Below are 16,986 nucleotides of genomic sequence, written 5' to 3'. Positions count from 1 at the left end.
AGGTTTAGGAGGGCTTGGGGGAAAACCCCCAACTTCCTGATGGCTGTTTGGACTGCTTGGAGCCAATTACATTGAAATTAGTCATGCAAGATAAGAGGGAACAGCCCCATTGGATTCATGTTTCCAGTGACCCATTTATATATAGAAAGAACACAAATTCTGGCCTCTACTTGAGTCATTCCTGTTTCCAAAGCACACCCAGGAGTTTGATACACATTTGGGTACTTGGATTAATGTTCTAAGAAATTTGAATTGGACTCACTCAAGTAGGGACAGGGAGGAAGCTGAAGACCCCAGAAATGTTCCATAAGTTAGCTGGGCCAGTGCCTTAGCTGTAAACAAGTGAAGTGCAGCTGGAACATTGTAACCCCCCTGAGTCCAATACAATTTCAGGATACTATTTGCCAATTTCTCTCCTGCATCAGGTACTCCCACTACTCCCAGGTATTTGAAATTAGATTCCAGCTGATGTCCTTGAATCTCCCAGTACCTAGACCATGTTCTATTTGACACCAATCTCCAGAAAAGAGATCTGTTTTTATTTCTGGTGCTTCTATTAATTTGGCCCACATTTCCCTGGTGTGTTCTTTCGTACTCCTTGCTACCAAAGATTTATATTCCTTCTTTTGGGTGGAGAGGAGATTATAGGCTTCCTGCCTATTCTTCCCCTTGGTCCTTCTTGCTAAATTATATGACTTGATCAGGGCATTTTTTGCTTTTAGAGAAGCTTTGATCAACCCATGGTTTAGAAGGTATATTTGTCACTGCTCTCCTTCCTTCCAGAAAACTTATTTAGAGTGGCCTCAGTGTTTGGATTAGCTCCTCATACTTTTCCAATGCATAATCTGGATTTAGGGGGACATTAAAAGCCTGACAGTAAGTTTGAAGATTCTTGACTGTTAGAACTGCCTTCACTTCTAGGTCTAGCTTAGGGGACCTCTTCACCCTACAACCTTGGCATTCTAGTGGTATAATATTAATAAAGTATGTGGAGTTGAGTGATTCCATAACTAGGCAAACTTCAAGACGGAGTGGGAAATGGTCTCTTTCAAGATATGGGAGAATTTGAAAAATTTCCAGAGAGCAGAGCAGCACTCTGTCCACCAGCATATAGTCAACCGTGCTGGCTGTTGTCCCAGCCAGAAAAGTGAATTCACCTGGTCTATCTCCCTTGGTGGAATCATTTAATACAAACATTTCTGAACTAAGCATTAACTTTGCTAAGAAGGCTCCAGATAGATTAGCAGTCTGGTCATTGGAGCAGCTTGTTTGAAGAGGAGATTCAATGGCCTTATCAAAGCCATCCAGACAAATCTTGTATTTGTCAGCAAGAGTGGAATTTTTTTTTCCAAGTTTATTACACCCAAGTGAAAAAGACAAAATACGACAAAGTAAAAACACATATACATACAGTACATAAAAATACATATACCACACAACCCCCACATCATCCAGATATAATCCAAACTCCCTCCACCCCACAAGCATACTCCCAAACATCCCGGGAGCGATCAGAGATTTAGTTTTTGTGTTTCTATTGTTCCAATATTAATCCTTTACTTTTTACCCAACAATATATTGGTTCCCAACTCTCTTTACACTTTTGTAAATTGCCTTCACGTAGTCTTGTAGTCATTAAGTCTAATTCCGCAGCTTCAATAAGTTTAACAATAAATTCTTCCCTGGAAGGTATTTTGGGCGTCTTCCAGTATTTGGCAAATAATATTCCCGCAACAGTGACAATATACATTAATACCTTAATTGTTTTAAGTGGAAGATTCTCTCTACAGACATTTAGAAGATATAATTCTGGTGAATGGTGTAACTTAATTTTTAAATTTTTTTGGGTCCAGGTATTAATTAACGCCCAGTACTTTTTAGCGTGCTCACATTTCCACCAAATATGGAATAATGATCCTTTGGTCTTTTTACATTTCCAACATTTGTTGGAGTAGCTGGGGTAAATTTTAGCTAAGCGGTCTGGTGTTAAATACCAACGATAAATCATTTTATATAGTTTTTCCTTAAACAAAGCCGACGTAGTTAGTTTTACATTCCGTTTCCATATTTTCTCCCAGTCATCCAAGCTAATATTAAATCCAAAATCTCTTAACCATTTTATCCAAGATTCTTTGACTACTTCCCCCTGCATTTTTTCTCATAATAACCACTCATAGATTTTAGAAATTAATTTCTGATCTGTCTGGGTAATTTGGTCAAGATCATTTAATTTCTTAGGAAACCCTCTTTCTTTATCTTTTTGATAGCTTGATTGTATTTGACACTTCAACCACCAGTCTAGTTGGGCCATTTCTTCTATTCGTAAGTTGTTCTGCTTGTCTAATAAGTTTTGGTAATCAATTAAATTATTCCAATCATAAAGGTTGGGATGGGTATGAGCCTCTACTGGTGATAACCATAATGGAGTATAGGAGTAAAACTTTCTAATTTCCATCCAAACTCTATAGAGAGATTTTCTTATCTCATGCCTCCAAAACAAACTATTTTGTGGGGGATTTTGGTACCAAAGATATCCATGCCATCCTTTCCCCAAGCCTGCCCCCTCAATGGCCAATATTCTTTTATTTTTCAATGTGAACCAATCTATTAGCCAAACTATACGGCTAGCCTTATGATATAAGTTCCATTCTGGTAAGGCAAATCCACCTCTCAGTTTACTGTCTTGAAGTACTTTCAGTCTAATTCTAGGCTTTTTGTTCTGCCAGATAAACGATAAAGTTATTTTGTTAATCTGTTGAAAAAAGGACTTCGGGAGCATAATAGGAATCATCTGGAAAAGGAACAATATTCTTGGCAAGACATTCATTTTTATAGTTGCAATCCTACCCAGAAGTGAGATATGCATATCTTTCCATCTGCTTAAGTCCTCTTGAATTTCTTTTATTAATTTCTCGTAATTGTCCCGTTACAGGTCTTTAAGTTCATTAGTCATTTGGATTCCTAAATATCTTACTTTTTTCCCATATGCAAATCCTGATTGAGCTTCAAATTGGTTAATTTGTTCTTTATTCATATTTTTTGTGAAAAATTTGGTTTTCTGCACATTAATCTTGAGCCCCGATACTTGTCCATATTGTTTTAATGTTTCTTTCAATTGTTCAATAGATGAGTTTGGGTCTTCCAAAATACACAACAGATCATCTGCAAAGGCTTGAATCTTTAACTCCTCTCCCCTAATTTTGGTACCTTTTATTCTGCCTTCATCCCTTATTCTTTGCATTAAAAGCTCTAATGTTAGTATAAATAGTAGTGGCGATAGGGGGCAACCTTGTCTTGTACCCTGCGCTATTACAATCAAGTCTGTTTTTATATTATTAAAGCTAATCCTTGCACTTTGTTCTGTATAGATAGTTTCCACCAATCTACAAAAATTTCCTCCACAACCTACTGCCTCCAACGATTTCGAAATAAAATTCCAGTTAACATTGTCGAAGGCTTTTTCTGCGTCCACAAATATTAATGCCACCTGCTTCTCAGGATGTTCTTTGTAATATTCGACAACGTTCATTAGGAATCTTACATTTTGCCTCATTTGTCTGCCTTGAACGAAGCCTGTTTGGTCTTCGTGGACAACAGCACTAATAACTCTTTTGAGTCTGTTTGCCAACACAGTAGCAAAAACCTTATAGTCACTGTTTAACAAAGAAATGGGTCTATAATTTCTTACTTCTGCTGGGTCCGTGCCTTCTTTGTATATCAGCGTAATAAGTGCCTCCTTCCAAGATGCTGGGATTTCATGATTATTTTGTACATCTTCGATTACGTTTTTGTACGGGATAAGCAATTCTTCTTCAAAAACTTTATAAAGTTCAATTGGAAGGCCGTCCGGTCCTGGTGCTTTATTCGACTTTTGTTGGTTGATCGCCTCCACAATCTCATGCATGGTAATTGGTGCTTCTAATTTTTCTTTTTGTTCTTTTGTTAGCTGTTTTAATTTAGTCTCTGCTATATATTCTTCTTGCAACTGGTTAAAAAATTTTTGTCCTTTATATAATTTTTGGTAAAACTTTTGAATTATTATTTTCATCTGGTTAATTTGTGTTGTCTCTTCCCCTTCTTCATCTCTAAGCAATTTTATAATTTTTTTACTTCTTTCCTTTTTTAGCTTGTATGCTAGCCATCTGCTAGCTTTATTTGCACTTTCAAAGTGGGTTTGTTTCATCCATTTCATCTTCTTTTCTACTTCTTCCATTAGTATTAAATTAATTTGGTGTTGGATAGCCGAAATCTTTAATCTTATCTCTTCTATATTCTTTATCTTTAATTGTTTCTCTTGCTCACTTAATTTTTGAACCAATTCCTTATAGGACTTCAATCGTTCTTTTTTCCTTCCCGCTGTATATCTTATTGCGATCCCACGAAAGAAAGCCTTGAATGCATCCCAGATAATATGCATGCTGGTATCCTTGGTTAAATTGTGTTGGAAGAATTCTTTTATTTCTTTCTTGGCTGTTTCCAAAAACTTTGTCTCTTTCAAAATTTGCAAATTAAGAGTCCAACGTGAGCTCTTCAAAGTTCCTAGTAGGTTGATCTGAATAGGATTGTGGTCAGCGTAGGTACTAGGTAGGATATCCGCTTGTCGGACTGATAACATTAGGTCGGCCGACAGCCAACACATATCAATCCTCGACCAACACTTGTGAGCAGATGAATAGTAAGTGTAATCTTTGGTTGATGGATTCTTAGTTCTCCATGCATCTAATAAATTAAGTTCATCAGCTAATTTTAGAAAATCTTTTGGCAAACTACTTCGCAGCTTCCTTTTTTTTGGTTCTTCAAATTTTTTATCTTTTTCTGTGTCAAGGACCGCGTTATAATTGCCAATGATGCAACAGTTCTTCGGTTCAAATTCCATCAGTTTTTTATGCAAGGTTTTATAAAATTTTCCAAGGTTCTCATTGGGAGCGTAAATATTCGCTAGTATCAATTTGTTTCCACAATGATCTATCTCTACTATCACTATTCTTCCCTTATTGTCCATATATAGACAGCTGGATTGAATAGACTTGGATACATATATAGCTACCCCCTTCTTTTTTCTTTCTGGGTCAGATGAGTGGTAGAGCGTGCCTAGTTTCTCGTTTTGCAAATATTTTACATCTTTTTCTTGAATATGTGTCTCCTGTAGACAAATTATTGAAGAGGTCGTCTTTTTCAGTTGTTGGAAGGTCCTTCTTCTTTTTCCTGGGTCATTTAAACCGTTGACATTAACTGATATTATTTGCACTTCAGTCTTGGTATTCATTTTAACAGATCTATATTATCAGGTGTTATTTTCTGAGCTTTTTTGATTTGGATCCTTGTCTTTACTCCTCCTTTCCGCAGCTTCTGCACAGTTCCCTCTTCAGATTTGCTTTGACAATCTTCTTCTTCTTGTTCTTCTTGTTCGTCCCCCGTTTCGGATTTGCGACTACTTGAATCTACATATTGATCCCAAAATTCCTCTAATTTTTCCAGCGAAGTTATGTTATGTCTTCTAGATTGATGTATAAAAAAAATCCCTTCCGGAATTAACCATCTGAATTGTACTGAATGTCTCATTAACCAGGTTGTTAGTTTACGATATTTAACTCTACGCTGGCGAACTTCCCAGGGCACGTCTTTCAACACCTTTATATTAACATCCTTCCACTTCAGCTCCTGCTCTTTAACTTTTTTCAAAAAAATTTCACATGTTGTGAGATGGGCAAATTTAACTTGAACCTCTCTTGCTAAATTATGTTTCCTCGTATAGTTGGAGGAAACTCTTTTGGCCCACTCAATATCTCTCCTTCCCTCTTCCAACCATTCTTCATCTTCAAAAGTCAACAAATCCATAATTTTCTCTGTTATATTTTCGTCCTTTTCCTCTGGTATATTTTGAAAACGTAATATATACGCTGCTTTTTCCATCTCTAACTTTATTACTCTTTCCTCCAATTGGGCCACCCTTGCTTTATTTTCCCGAGCTATATTGGCCACCTCTTTCTCATTTTCCGCTATCTTATCCACTTTGGCAGCCAAACTGTGGACCTGTTGAGTATTCACTAATAATTGCTTTTGGAATTCTTCAACCTGTTTATTGGTTTTTATTATCTGTCCCATTAAGTCTACTTTCATCGTCTCTAGCGCTTCTTGGTTTTGCCTGAAACCAGCCGTCACAATATTTTGTAGTTTCTCGATGGCATCTTGATTTATTACTTCTGGTGTTGGTTTCCCCCCTCCCCCAGGGGTAGGTGGGGGGATACCTTGCCCCAATTTTTTAGGACCCATTTCTGTTTCCTAGAAACTTTCTCTATTTCTGAATCAATTATTAACAATGTTCCCTCACTTCTTGTATCTACTTTCCCAGTCTCCTTACTCAGGGAGTACAATTAGTTAATTAATTAATTAATCCAGTTAATTTATCAAAACCTTATATAATCAGCAACTATTCAATTCATTACATTAATTTCTGTTTCTTAAATAATACAATTACCCTAATATCCTAATACCTTAATTTCTATTTCTTAAGTAATACAATTACCCTAATATCCTAATACACCATTACACAGCTAGTTATTTTTCCTATTACACCAATTATATAGTATTCTTCTTTCCACTATTCAACAATTATATATAGAAAAATAATCAGTTCTCTGCCATCCAGTTTAATTTTCCTTTCTGTAACGTGTCATATATTAAGTTCACACTTTCTAGTCTCTTTCTCTTTCTCCTTCGCTTTCTCTTGTTTCTCTTCTTCCACAGTAAGGCACCTTCTTTCGTGTTTTCTTTCTTTCCCTTTTTCTTCTTTCTTTCTGCTGTTCTATTATTATTGTCTTTGTTATCTTTAACCACACAAATTTAATCCAAACGGCTCCCAAACATTCAAGAACCCATCTTCAGTGGGGAGACAGCCGCAACGTAACCGCTGCTAAAAACCCTCTCCCCACCCTTTGCCAAATATGTATCTCCCAAGTTCTGTACTTGAACTTCTCTCTTTTTAAGCCGTTCTAAACCATTAGACAGTTTTCAGAAACCCTATACATATTCGCTCTCCAAAGAGACGCCATTCCCTTCCCTTCCCTTCCCGTCTCGTACTTTCACTTTTAAACCACACCAACCGCCATTAATCTGCTCTCCACATGGCGATTTCAGTCAATTTTCCCCTTTCCCTTCTATTCTTCCTTTCCTTATGTCTTCTTTTTTCTTCTTCCTCAACTGTTTACATTATATTATTCAACTTAAACTCTTCTATCCATTTCTCCAGCTCCAGTTACTCACTCAGTCCGACAGTCAGTCCCCTCGCCTCCACAGTACAGCCTCTGCCGCCGCAGCCGCTGTCCGCCATCAGCTTTCCTGTCCATTCAGTTCCGCTTCACCTTCCCCGTCCCCACCTTGCTGTAAATGTTCAAATTTCTATCTTCTTATCTTCTATCTTCTTCCAACTCAAAAACTCAATCATGTCTTTCCTTAACTCCCACCTCAGTCCATAACAGCCTCATACCTGCTATATTTCTTGCCGTCAACCTCGTTTACCGCTCATCCGCTTCTCTCTGCTCTCCGCTTTCTGTTCTCCGTTCTACGCCTCCCAACCGAACAATCACCCGGCAACCAGGTCTCCGTCGTTGATGGAAACAAGTGAGAACAAAATTCCAGCTTCCCAGTTCTTTTAGTTGTTACTTGTGATGGATAAAGAATGTTGTCTCCGTCCGCTCCCTTGTCCGGTGGCCCGGTTGGTCACTAGAGTGTTGCTGGGCATCGGCTACAGGGACAAGCTGGGGTTGAAAGAGGAGCCTCCGCTCCCCCCCAATCCCAAGAAGCTCCCCAAACTGCGATGCATCTTCTGACGCTTGTTTAGGACGTACTTCCCTTCGGAAAGTCCCCCCAAATGCCCCGCAAAACAGAGCTACTCCCGGAGCTCGGGAGAATGCTCAGCCGCACCATGCCATTCACCGGAAGTCATGATCAGCAAGAGTGGAATTTTTGGGTCCCATTTGGGTATTTAGGTCACCTGCCACCAGAATTTTAGCCCTTGGATGGTCTGTAATAAAGGACCCTACAGATTGTTCCAACTGCTGCCAATTGTTTTCTACCTCTGTTTTTTGGGTTTTATGCGGGAGGTAGGAATTTATGATTAAAGGCTACCCTTAGGCCAAGTAGAACTGCCATGATTAAGGGTTTCAAGGGACATAGTTCCATACAGTCTACTTTAAGAGAAGAAGACATAAGAAAACCCAAGCCACCTTTGAGTCTGCCTGGTCCTCTGCCTGGAACTGCCTTGATAGCATAGGTGCAATAGCCATCAAGTTCTAAGGGTGCTGATGTCCAGGTTGCCTGGAGCAATATAACCTCATAGTTACAGCAAAAAAATGGGGTATCTGGGGGACAGGATAAGCATCTGGACCAGCGTGTTGCATTCCATGAGAGGATGCTGATGATGTTTTTTGGTTCTCACTCATCTATTGTGATTTTCTCTAAATCGCCCTTTGGATTGAAAACTACACCCATTTATGGGTATGTGTGCAGAAGAATCTTGTTCATCCATTGCGAGGGGCTAGAATGCCACATCCTCTTGATGCAAAATTTCTTTTTGCTTCCCCTTAGTATTTGAATCTGGTATAGAAGATGAAGGGGATTCATTGCAGTTTGTAGCTTTTGGAGTCTCTTTTCTTTGGAGAGTGAATTTTTTACTTGTTGCTGGGAAGTCCTGCTTGTATTTAGAAATTATAGTTTGCAGATGTTCTAATCTAGAAGTAATCTATTCCTGGTCAGGACAAAGTAGATCTGCAAAAGCATTTAGGAGGTTCTCCTCTACTGAATTGTGAAGAAAAGAGTTTTCTAGGTCTGCCTTAAGATGAAAAACTAAGTCAGGCCTCCTCCCTGGTTCTTGATGTGGCATGCTAATTAATCCATCTTCCAAAAGTCTACCTTTTACTTTTAGAAGAGTAGTATTTTGATTTCCCTACAATGGGGAACACACAAGTTTTCAAAGACTCTCTTTGGTAGATTCCTTTGGCATACAAATCAGCCTTCTGACGGAGTAGTGTAGAGGGTATCCTAGAGCTTCCAAACAATAACATAAACCTCTGTAGTTGATTTGAGCTATGAAGTGGCTCTATCTGGATCAGATCTATAAGGGAAGCTTTCATCTTTAAGAGAGAGCTAAGATGCTGTTTCACTTGGTGTTTAAACTTCCAAATCAGGGTTTGCTCCCTGTAACTATTTGCTACTAGACATACTTTGTTTGACAGTAGTTTTAATTTGTGTGCTATGCCTTTATTGCTGTTAGAAGTCTGTTTATAAAAAACAGCTGGGCTGAGAATCTCCAAAGTCCTTTTGTTCCTATGAGCAACAATTATTATTACAATGTGAGCACACAGTAGGGCAAACATGATGGTTGTTCAAAAGTTGTAGCAATTTTGGAATTTAAAGAGTTAATTTTCTCAAAAATCCTTTCAACTGTGTAAGCAGTCAGATATAACAAGTCCTTCAGGATGTCCACGGCAGCTCCCTCATCATAATCAGTTTCTCTCTGTATTTCTGTTAATAAATTGGCCTCCCCATCTTTATTGCCATCTTCACCGTTTTGCTCTTCATTGTAACCATTGACCTCTCTCTCAGCCAATAGGGTGAATCGGTTTGAGGCTGGAAACTCACGCAGTATAATGTCTTTGTTGTTGTTATTTTCTTTTGGGGAAAAAATATTCTAGCTTAGTTTGTTTGCAAGCTGGGAATCCTTTAATGTCGTCCTCTGCCTCTCTCCCCCTTTTATGTTTCCCCATGGCTACCCACATAGGCTGTTAATACTTATTTATGGACTCTTGAGTTTTGCAGGATGTTCCCATTCTACTTTAAGTATGCTAAAGGAGGAGTTTGGTAAGGGTACCCCTGTTTGAGGAACCTCCAATTTTGGCATCATCTTTCCAGAAACTACGGGGAGTTCTAGATCTAATTCCTCCTTTTCTTTGGGAATGGCTGCAAAATCCAGCTGCCGAAGTACCTTAGGTAACGGTTTGGGATAGTATTCCATGGGGAACAGTCTGGACTGTATCAAGTTCTGTGCAGTACTCATTAACTCTACCTCTTTGATGTAAATCAGATTAGGCTTTATTTCATGATGAGCATATTCACAGCAAGGACTGGTCTTGCTAGAATTGACCCCCCCCCCCCCCGAGCTCAAGCTGTACCTTTATGATTTACTGTGACCATTAATTACACAGGCATTAAGGTGCACAAACCTTGGCATGAAATTATAAGGCACCTCTCCCCCCACAGTTCAGACAGTTCACTCTAGAATCAAAAGTTAGCAGACTCTAGCCAGACATAACAAATTACTTTCACCGCTCATGAGACGAATGTTTGGTGCTGGCTAGGGCAGAAAGATTACTTATAACAATATTACAAAGAATGTAGACATACAGACAGAGCCAAAGTAAATGTGTGAAAATGAAGGTTACATAATCTCGTGGCAAAACTCAGATCTTGACAGACTGCACTACAGGCACTACTTCTTCCTCCTCTGACAATTCCCCTTCCTTCTTCTCCAACAAATGGTCAGAGGAATTGGTCTTTTTCCATTTAAGAGCTGCCAATGGGGGAATTTACACCTAAATCCAGTTTGGACTTCTTTTATGCAATGGGAGACAGGGAAAGGTTAGAGTCTGTTCCCCTCTTTCTATGAACTTGACTGGTCCTCTTCTGTAAGCATTAGGGTGACCATAATGTCTGAAGGCCAGCCAGGGACACCTTGGGGGGGAAGGGGGGATGCAGGGGTGTGCGCGCAAAGCGTGCACGCCGCTGGAAACAGGAAGTGACGTCACTTCCGGTGACGTCACTTCCAGTGATGTCATGCCACCGCCGGAAACAGGAAGTGACACCACTTCCTGTGACATCATTTCCCCGCGTCACCTGCCGGAAACGGGAAGTGACATCACTTCCTGTGACATCACTTCCCTCAAATGACATCATTTCCCCCAAATGCCACTGCCGGAAACAGGAAGTGACTTCACAGCACTTCCTGTGACGTCCCCAAAAATCCCCCAAATATCACCGCCGGAAACAATTTTGTTCTCAAATCCTGTATATACTTCATCAGTATATGGGATAAGGCACTTTCTCAACTGTGCTGCATAATGCAGCCTATTTATTTTGTCCTGTTTGCTCTGTTGGCTCTATCTGCGGAGGGAGTCAGGAAACCACCCCACTGGGGGATCCACACCCTGAAAGTGATGAAGGTGGCACAGATAGAGCCAACAGAGCAAACAGGACAAAATAAATAGGCTGCATTATGCAGCACAGTTGAGAAAGTGCCTTATCCCATATACTGATGAAGTAAATACAGGATCTGAGAACAAAATTGCACCAGAAGACACAAACACAAAGCTCCCTTACACTGAATCAGTGCTTGGGTCCACCAAAGTCAGTATTGTCCACTCCAGTCACAAACACAAAGCTCCCTTACACTGAATCAGTGCTTGGGTCCACCAAAGTCAGTATTGTCACATAAGAGAAGCCATGTTGGATCAGGCCAATGGCCCATCCAGTCCAACACTCTGCGTCACATAAGAACATAACAGAAGCCATGTTGGATCAGGCCAGTGGCCCATCCAGTCCAACACTCTGCGTCACATAAGAACATAAGAGAAGCCCTGTTGGATCAGGCCAGTGGCCCATCCAGTCCAACACTCTGCGTCACATAAGAACATAAGAGAAGCCCTGTTGGATCAGGCCAGTGGCCCATCCAGTCCAACACTCTGCGTCACATAAGAACATAAGAGAAGCCCTGTTGGATCAGGCCAGTGGACCATCCAGTCTAACACTCTGCGTCACATAAGAACATAAGAGAAGCCCTGTTGGATCAGGCCAGTGGCCCATTCAGTCCAACACTCTGTGTCACATAAGAACATAAGGAGGGAGGGAGTGAGGGAAGGAAGGAAGGAAGGAAGGAAGGAAGGAAGGAAGGAAGGAAGGAAGGAAGGAAGGAAGGAAGGAAGGAAGGAGGGAGGGAGGGAAGGGAAGGGAAGGGAAGGAAGGAAGGAAGGAGGGAAGGAAGGAAGGAAGGAAGGAAGGAAGGAAGGAAGGAAGGAAGGAAGGAAGGAAGAAAGAAAGGAAGGAAGGAGGGAGGGAGGGAAGGAAGGGAGGAAGGAGGGAAGGGAAGGGAAGAAGGAAAGAAGGAAGGAAGGAAGGAGGGAGGGAGGGAGGGAAGGGAAGGGAAGGGAAGGGAAGGAAGGAAGGAAGAAAGGAAGGAAGGAAGGAAGGAGGGAGGGAAGGAAGGGAGGAAGGAGGGAAGGGAAGGGAAGAAGGAAAGAAGGAAGGAAGGAAGGAAGGAAGGGAGGGAGGGAAGGAAGGGAGGGAGGGAGGAGGGAGGGAGGGAGGGAAGGAAGGGAGGAGGGAGGGAGGGAAGGAAGGAAGGGAGGGAAGGAAGGAAGAAAGGAAGGAAGGGAGGAGGGAGGGAAGGAAGGAAGGAAGGGAGGAGGGAGGGAGGGAAGGAAGGAAGGGAGGGAAGGAAGGAAGAAAGGAAGGAAGGGGGAGGGAAGGAAGACCGCCCCCTCCCGTCAGCCCCCCCCCGCTTTCGGCCCCCACCCTCCCTGCTTACCTTCTTCCAGGGCGGGTGACGGCCTCTCCTCCCGGCGGCTGGTGCTGCTGGCGAGGCTGGCGGTGGCTGCGGAGGCCGGGGAGGGCCTCCGATGGTCTCTGGAGGACCTCCAGTGACCGGCGCCGGCCTCTCCGCGGCCTCCGCGGGTCGGCGCTGGTCGCTGGAGGCCCTCCAGAGTCTCTGGAAGGCCTTCTGGGACCAGCACCGGCTGCTGCGTGGCCTCTCCGCGGCCTCCGCTGGTCGCTAGAGGCCCTCCAGAGTCTCTGGAGGGCCTCCAGCGACCAGCGGAGGCCGCGGAGAGGCCTTCGCTGGTCGGCGCTGGTCCCGGAAGGCCCTCCAGAGTCTCTGGAAGGCCTTCCGGGACCAGCGCCGGCTGCTCCGCGGCCTCTCCGCGGCCTCCGCTGGTTGCTGGAGGCCCTCCAGAGACTCTGGAGGGCCTCCAGCGACCAGCGGAGGCCACGGAGAGGCCTTCGCTGGTCGGCGCTGGTCCCGGAAGGCCCTCCAGAGTCTCTGGAAGGCCTTCCGGGACCATCGCCGGCTGCTCCGCGGCCTCTCCGCGGCCTCCGCTGGTCGGCGCTGGTCCCGGAATGCCCTCCAGAGTCTCTGGAAGGCCTTCCGGGACCAGCGCCGGCTGCTCCGCGGCCTCCGCTGGTCGCTGGAGACCCTCCAGAGTCTCTGGAGGGCCTCCAGCGACCAGTGGAGGCCGTGGAGAGGCCTCCGCCACTGCCGCCTTCCCCGCCGGCGCCCGCGGCCCACCGCCTCCGGGGCTGGCTAAACCGGGACCTCTAAATGGACCCGGTATAGCCAGCCCGGAAGGCGGGAATAGGGGGCCAGAACCGGGACATTCCCGGGCGCCCGGGACGGTCTGGCCACCCTAGCATGACCCAGAGACTGTGCCTTGGAAGGAACCAGCTTCAAACTCTTTCAGGAGTTTACCTGAATGAAGAACAGCATTTGGGCATTAGCAGGACAGAATCAGACACATACAGGAACGCTCCGCCCTACCATTTGCCAATTCTTTGTATTTATTTTACCTTGGCAAACCCAAATTAGGGAATACACATGTGCCAAGGTAGCCTTTCATTTTACCTTAAGCAAATAGCTCTTTCAAATGTTATATGGTGTTAAGTCTCATGTAACATTAGTAGTTGCTATACAATAGAATAATATTTTTGAATGTAGATAAGGAACTTCAAGAACTCAGAACTTGTCCATTTTGTTCTTTATCATTTGACAAAACAGCATCTTGTGAGCATTAGTCAAGATAAGGTCTTTACATTGTTTTGCTTGTTTACAGTACTGACAAAGGTATGATTTGGTAGTGTAGCTCAGTCATGAAAAACAGTAAAACAGGTACTCAAAGTGTTCTGGAAATGAAGAGCAGGCACAATAAAACCTGAGCAGAAAGAAAGGATCCCTGGGGATGGGGTCATAATTAAATAAATAAGAAGAATATGTCAACCTTGAATACCTACTGGAGATCAAATAGGAAGCAGATGGGAGACATTTTTTTTTAATTAATCTGACTGGACTGTGTTCAGAGAGATAAAAGCCATTGCTATAACAGTCTTTCACTTAATGCTGATAGGAAGTCCTACAGTTCAAATGGACAGCAAGTGATGATACATGCTTTCAGTAACACGGTCCTCTGCAAAAAAAAATGGTGCAGAGTGTTGTCACTCCCCCAGGGAATATGCAGAAGACTGACTCTATTTAACAAGATGAAAAGCAGGCAATTAATATGATCACTAATAATCAGAACACTTGTCAAAGAGAAGTAAGTAGCAGATGGTAGCACCATTGTCTTCCTAAACTAAATGGACAAGATTGCAGCTAATATAAAATTGACAAAGTTTTTCAAGCCTGACTGTTTTACCTAATGAGATGCAAAGAAAATACACTGGTAATGGCCTAAGCACACAGCAAACAAACCCTTATACTGAATCAGACCCTTGGTCCATCAAAGTCAGTATTGTCTACTCAGACTGGCAGTGGCTCTCCAGGGTCTCAAGCTGAGGTTTTTCATACCTATTTGCCTGGACCCTTTTTTGGAGATGCCAGGGATTGAACCTAGGACCTTCTGCTTCCCAAGCAGATGCTCTACCACTGAGCCACCGTCCCTCCCCGATCTAAAGATCTAAATATCTCCCAATTCTTAAGACAAACTGGTTCCCAATCCAAATAGCAGCTCCTGGAAACTCCAAATCGAGAGGTGTTGCAGTTCTGATTGCCAGACACATTCACTTTGATCTCCAAGAAACTATTTCCGATCCTCAAAGCAGGTACCTTTTTATTAAAGGTTGTTTAGATGATTTTCCAGTAACCTTAGCCACTCTTTATGCACCAAATTCAAACCAAATAGATTTTTTGAAGCAAACTTTAAGTCAGTTGCAACTGTATCAATGCAAAGATGTAATCCTCAGGGGTGACTTTAATTTCATAGCTGACAAATTTTTAGACAAAACCCATGTACGACCAAATTATTGGAAACCAGCTAAAACAGACACAGGGCTTATTGGGAAAAATTGGTTTATATGATGTGTGGCGACAGTCTCATGGAAATGAGAAGGACTACAGATTTTATTCTACCTGACATAATGTATACACGTGTATAGATTACGTCCTTCTATCTCAAGCATTAATGCAGTCACTCATAGACGCACAAATTGGCATAAAAATGTGGTCAGATCATACCCCAATTATATGTGATTTGAAATTGTTATTAAGGACACAGACAGCAAGAGACTGGAAATTTGAGAAAACTATTTTATTAGATGATACAATAAAAACCCAAATAGCTCAAGATATACAAAATTACTTTAAAGAAAACAACACGCTAGATATCCCGGTAGCAAAAATTTGGGATGCCTCTAAGGCTGTAGTTAGAGTTCTAGTGTCTTATTTTGCAATCTGTGTAAAAAGAGAAAAGAAACAGTTAATATTGGAAGCTCAGGGGAAAATTAAACATTTGGAACAACTTCATAAAAAAACTGGTAGTCCACGAATATATAAAAAATTGGAAGCTGAGCGTAAACTCCTTCAAAACAAAGATACTGAACACATCCACAAACAATTAACATACCTTAAGCATAGACACTGGCAAAAATCTTCCAAACACATCAAGCATTTAGCATGGAAAGTCAAACAGAAGAGACAGGCAACCCATATTTATTTTCTCATAGATAGCAATTGTCAGAAACAAGTAGAAACTCATAAAATTGCCCATAGCATGGCTGATTTTTACACTAATCTATATAAAACTTCTAATCCAGAAATTTCCAATATTCAAGAATTTCTAAAAAAGGGTGACCTGCTGCCCCAGCTGAAACTATTTCATATACATTAGAAAAGACTGTTACAACAACTGAGGTTTTAGATACCATACAGCAACTGAAATTGAATACAGCCCCGGGTAGGGATGGACTCCCTTCCCAATATTATAAGATTTTAAAAAATGAATTGGTAACCCCCTTAGCACAGCTATGCAACCATATATTAAAATCAGGACATATGCCCATAACTTGGTCAGAGGTGAACATTATCACCATCTTAAAACCAAATAAGGACCATCAAGACCCTGACTCTTACCAACCAATTTCCTTACTAAATGTCAATAACAAAATTTTTACCAAAATCCTGGCGAACAGATTGAAAACCATCCTTCCAGACTACATAAAGCCAGACCAAACTGGCTTTATATACAAAAGAAACATTGCTGACAACACACGTCATCTACTAAACATAATTTCATGTTTCAAGTCCAACTGTATTGAAGCTTTATTATTGTCACTTGACGCTACCAAGGCATTTGATAGCATGGAAGTTCCCTTTTAAAAGGCAGTTTTAGTGAGTATGGGCTTTGGGACTAAATTTAACAATGCAATTCATGCCCTTTACGAGAACCCCTCGGCCAAATTGCTTATTAATGGTCATTTCTTGGACTCAATAACTCTACAGCATGGAACGAGGCAAGGTTACTCCTTGTCCCCGCTCCTTTTTGCCCTAGCTATTGAGCCTCTAGCTGAGGCTATTAGGACAAACCCCTCAATAAAGGGAATCAACACTGGCCCTACCATTCACAAAATCTCGCTTTATGCGGATGACATTGTACTCTGTATCACCAACCCACTAGACTCTATAAAAGAACTTCAACCTATACTGCAGCAATTTAGCAAAATCTCAGGACTATCCTTCAGCCAAATAAAATCTGACATATACCCAATAAATATGCCAGCAGATAAAATTCAGAAGATCAAACGGTCCTTCCCATATAATTGGATATCCAAAAACTAGAAATATTTAGGAATTGATATCCCTGCAGATTTCTCTCAATTATTTAAAGTTAATTTTCTGTCTCTACAACATGAAATTAGAAACTTAACTAAACAGTTGAACAGTTTGTTACTCAC

General features: G+C 41.8%; 1 protein-coding gene across 1 annotated transcript in view; it reads left to right on the top strand.

Moving 5' to 3' along the window:
- Positions 1–16,986, top strand: part of TRABD2B (TraB domain containing 2B) — an 835,032-nt gene that overhangs the window by 141,922 nt on the left and 676,124 nt on the right. The gene's annotated exons all lie outside the window — the stretch shown is intronic.

The sequence above is a fragment of the Heteronotia binoei genome, chromosome 2, assembly GCF_032191835.1.
Source record: "Heteronotia binoei isolate CCM8104 ecotype False Entrance Well chromosome 2, APGP_CSIRO_Hbin_v1, whole genome shotgun sequence".
Lineage (NCBI taxonomy): Eukaryota > Metazoa > Chordata > Lepidosauria > Squamata > Gekkonidae > Heteronotia > Heteronotia binoei.
This window is presented reverse-complemented; position numbering and strand designations above follow the sequence as displayed.